Raw genomic sequence first — 4756 nt, forward strand, 5'->3', positions numbered from 1 at the left:
AGTTTCAACCGGCTAAAACTGCGTTTGCTTCTTTTTTAAAGTTTCTTATTTAAAAGTTGAAACTTTGATGAAAATATAAAATTTGATGTGCAGTTTATATGGTTTTGGTTTATTGAAAAAAAAATTTAACTCGAAAAACATTATGCATATTTAAAAAAAAATCAGCACGTTGTAACTTGTTTGAATCACTGATCACTGAGATCAGCCAATCAAATGCCAGCCAGCCGTTCAATTTAAACTCAGTGTACTTAAACTAAGTTTAAACTGGCCCTTAATGTCTGGTTAACATAATTTGCGGTTTAACATCGTTATCGACGTCTTCCACTCCATGCATACAACAGGGAGTCGTTAACGTCGATAACGATGTTTAACCTGTAGTTGGTGTTATCCAGATATTGAGTAACCGGCTCCTAGTATCCAGAGCTTATCCCGGTTTGGTTGACATTAGCTTTTAATTAGTAGGAAGCCAGCAGACCGCAGACCGGTTTATCCACAAGTTCACACCTTTTTCTCACACTCTTTTATCGTAGGTTCTTTTTTACCACTGATACGTTTGCTATTCATTCGATAAAACTTGAAGCTGGTTTGGCTACTTATCAGAAAATAAACAAATCACACAATGCGAGCAAGAGAACACCGGAGAGATGCATAGTGCACAACATACCCTCTAGGCTGAAGTAAGAAGTTTCGCGTATTTATTTTTCTCTCGTAGTATTTTATTGGATAAAAGTGGGAAACTTTTTTTCAGCTGCAGAGGGATGATTTTCTTTAACTACGTATCACACATTTAATAACATAAGGAGTATTTCAAAATTTCAATTTTGTGGGAAAACGCAATCAAAGTTTTATCAATTCATATAGTTGGTATAGAAAAAGACAGATGGAAAGGCACATATCTTCGCCATATTTGGAAAGTTTGGTTATCTGTCATTAAGGCCATAAAGACATACCGCACAACTGTGTTGCAAATAACCCAGCAAGGAAAGGGGCCTTACTGTTTGCAATCAGTACAGCTCGTAATGCGGGCATTCCGCTAGCTTCCTGCAAGTTGATCCGCGGAGCCTACGTGCAGGATAGCAAGACATATCTGGCCTTAGCTGGATAAGCGTAGATCTCGTCCTCTCCTCCGCTTGGAGCGACCACCGCTCCGACATGTATTTGGTGTTCTCACCGACGTTGCCTGAGGGAACCCACGCTGCTAGAATGGTTTGCAGTCAAAGGACTACTGTCGTAGCTGCCATAATAAGGAACAAATCGAAAGCGTAGAACACTATTTATCTATACCACTGTCTCGCTTTGGCTAGGGGGCGTTGACGCTCGTTCCTTCAATATTCTTTTGAATGTCTGGCTGAACTGGATTCAGGCAATATCCACGACTTTCTGCAATTTATCAGAGCTACGAAGTGGTTCCATTTCTAAGGTAAGAGGAGCAATAACAAGTCTCTAATATGGCATCACAACGTGGCCTAAGTGTGCATTTTTCCTGTGCGAGATGAGGGCAGCCAGGATAACCCAACCCAACATAACCTAAAACGGCAAACTATTTAGTTTCAAATAACTATGTTATTTAACAATGAATATCAGAAGTGTACCACATTAGCCCCTTTGCTTTTATGTAATAATAATGTTACGATTATCCTTGAAACCTCGTCCGGATTTCCCAAATCTCTCGGTTCGTATGCTGGATTGTTAAATAAATGCTAACGATGACCAAATTGTAGTACAATTAACTTTATTGTACAACAATAATTTACAATACTTGCTAATACAGTAAAAACACTTTACAATACTTGTTAAAGCAAAACAACGCTTTACTACTTGTTAACACAATTAAACTTTAGCTTGCTTATTCGCAACTCACTCTCCGCTCACTTTACTTGTAGCTTGCTGACTTGTAACTCCTAACTAACTCACCTCGCTGGGCGGCGCCCTTATATACCTGCGCTGGCACTTATGGCAACCTAGAACATTCTGAAGTTCTCATTCTCTTTCTCTCGCTGTTCGCAGTGTTCATCCAACTTGACCTTTCTCTTTGTGGAACATTCTACGTCATTCCTCGAACATTCTGCTTATTTCTCGTTGTTCGCTTTGTGTTGCCGCAGTATTCGCCACAATAATAAATGGATAGAATATACATTTGTTAGTGTCTGGTTCTAATATGAATTTAATTCGTTTATTTCTTTCTGCGTTATGCCTACGGTAACCCCTGTCCTTTATAATTTTTTTAAAAATAAAAGACGCGTTGTGTACATTATTTCTTAAACTGTCCTTTAAATCGGCTCTGCATTTTTCAGAGGTAAATTTTTAAACGCAGAATGTCCCTCATAAAATATAATGGAAACCTGCGCCAGTTTGTTTCGCACCCCACTTAAGGGGTTCTATTTAATCGGTAATCTTTGTACAATCTATAAAACATAGTGAAAGTTGTGCCCAGGATCGTGTTGTACGCTGAGTTTCCAGTTCCACTGAAAGAGAACAATAAACCCCCTGATGCAGAGTGGTTCAAAACTGGCATTTATTGTTCGTAATTCACTGGAGCCTTAATTTTTTAATTAATTTGATTATTTTTTTATGAAAGCTTACGATATTTGCAAGAGACTAGTTGAGCGTGATTTCTGAACTTTCATTTGAATATATTAAATTTTTTAGTGCAATATGCAGATAAAGAAGCAATTTTGAAGAAAATGTATTATCCTGTTCCAGTTAATAAATAATGCATAAAAACACACTAGTTGAAAACAATGGTATGGTTCTTCCAAACAATCAAAAAAAATACACGAAAAAATTTTGAAATGTTATAAAAAAAATTTGACCAACAAAAAATTTTTTTTTTTGGTTTTTGAAAAAAATATTTTGAGCCACTGTGTTCCGGTATTCGTCGTGCAGTCCTTGAAAAGAATTTGGTTTAATTTTTCGCTACAGCAGGGGAACTTGTACAATTAAATGATATAATTAACTGGTAAATATTTGATTTAAATTACGATATGGGTACGGTACTTTTCTCATACAAGTTGTATGTACGTATTCCCAACTCATTTGAAAAAAAAATGTCCTTTATTTTACGTTGGTTAATATGGTCATCGTAGTTATGCCAAACCATATTTGTTTTTGTTTCTTAAAAAGAACCTTAAAAAATTCCAATTTTGGAAAAATATTTCTTTTAGCAATTAAATCAAACCTTTACCTTTTTTTCCATTTATAATTAACCGACTTCACAAACAGGAAGAAGGTTATCAATTCGTCGGAATATTTTTTTTTTCTTTTTTACATGTATGTATGTTACCGCATAACTTTGGACCACGTTAAACTATTTCTATTATTCTTTTTTTTTGAGGAAGGGCACAGGTGGTCTCATACTAATTTTGTTTAGATCGGATAATTGGTGAAGAAATTCGCGGTACACCTAAATTTTTTTTTATGAGAGTTGAAATCGCTTTTGTTTTTTACTTAAAAATTACTTGTAATGTAAAAGGTTTTCTCACATAGCAAACAGTTTGGGAAATAAGCGAGTGTACCAGATTACCCGCCAATACCACATTACACTTAAATTGATTAGCTTTTGTTATTTTCTCATATATGTACATAATAGTTATGTCCCCGTATAAAATTTAAAATTTGTCATAGCCCTAAGTTTTCCTACAGGGTATTTGGTACTGATAAAGTTTGTGTGTGTGTTTGTTATATATATAGTCTGTATGTATGTTTATGTATAAACTATCAGTTTGTTTTTATTTATTTATTTATTTATTTATTTATTTAGTCTACAGAAAAATTTTTTCTTACAGACAGTTGAGATAAAAAGATTTAGAATATTTAAGTATGTGTGATACATTACAGAGTGAAATAATTATAAATATTAACTTGTAAAGATAACAATGATATTCANTATTTTATTATTTACATATTTTTTTTTTTGTCTGTGGTCTGTGGTCTGTGCTATCACTGCGTGGAGCTCAACAAGTTATCACAAAACAAAAATCGAAAAAGAAACTTTTAATACAAATGTACTCATATATATATACGCTCCCGCAGAATAACTACACATTTACTCATGTCCATGCATATAAACATTTGTCTTTATTTATGTATATATTAATATAATTTTGCCTCGATTTTTCCACACTTCGTTTTCGGCATTCAAACGTTTCAGTCTCAAAATAAAGTTCGTGCGCAGTGAACGCAAATAGTAGCTAAGTGGATAAGCAGGCAGTGCCAGTTGCAACTTTTAGTCAGTAGTTGCTAAAAAAATAAATATATATATTTTTTTCTTTTAAAAGCCGAACGTGGTCATAATTTAAATGTAAGTCCACCAGATTAAAAAAAAAAAAATAACAAACAACATTTTCTAAATCTGTTCAACATCATAAGCCGGTACTTACGAATAAAAAAGGTGAAATAATTGGGTGCAAAAAGTTTAGTGAAGTCTTACATCAGTCGAGTGCATAGCAAAACATTTAGTTCCAGATATGTACATATCTATGCATATACATACATCTGTATGTACGTAAATACATACTCGCAACGCTAGTGTTTTTCACATTTATCAGTGAGAAGGAAAAGTGAAAGTAATTTCCACATTATTTTCGAATTATTTTGATCAATCTTATTAGGGAAAATGTATTTTGAGTAAAATAAAAAAGGAAAAAAAAAAGTATAGAAGAAATTAAATATATACCTATGATATAAAATACAAATAGATAACAAAAAATATTAAATTTGGCAAATAAAAGAAATATAGCATAGAAAGTAAAAAATA

General features: G+C 33.6%; 1 protein-coding gene and 1 pseudogene across 1 annotated transcript in view; one reads left to right on the forward strand and one right to left on the reverse strand.

Moving 5' to 3' along the window:
• Window positions 1-654, reverse strand: part of LOC108366905 (uncharacterized) — a 13588-nt gene extending 12934 nt beyond the window's left edge. Inside the window, exon 1 of the mRNA XM_017621392.1 lies at window positions 543-654. The gene's annotated coding sequence lies outside the window, so the exon portion shown is untranslated. The remainder of the gene's footprint in view (window positions 1-542) is intronic.
• A 3460-nt stretch (window positions 655-4114) lies between these two features.
• Window positions 4115-4756, forward strand: part of LOC108366903 (fructose-1,6-bisphosphatase isozyme 2-like) — a 56355-nt pseudogene continuing 55713 nt past the window's right edge.

This window comes from Rhagoletis zephyria, unplaced genomic scaffold (assembly GCF_001687245.7).
Source record: "Rhagoletis zephyria isolate East Lansing unplaced genomic scaffold, Rhagoletis_zephyria_1.1 Rzeph_scaffold_02442, whole genome shotgun sequence".
NCBI classification, from domain to species: Eukaryota; Metazoa; Arthropoda; class Insecta; order Diptera; family Tephritidae; genus Rhagoletis; species Rhagoletis zephyria.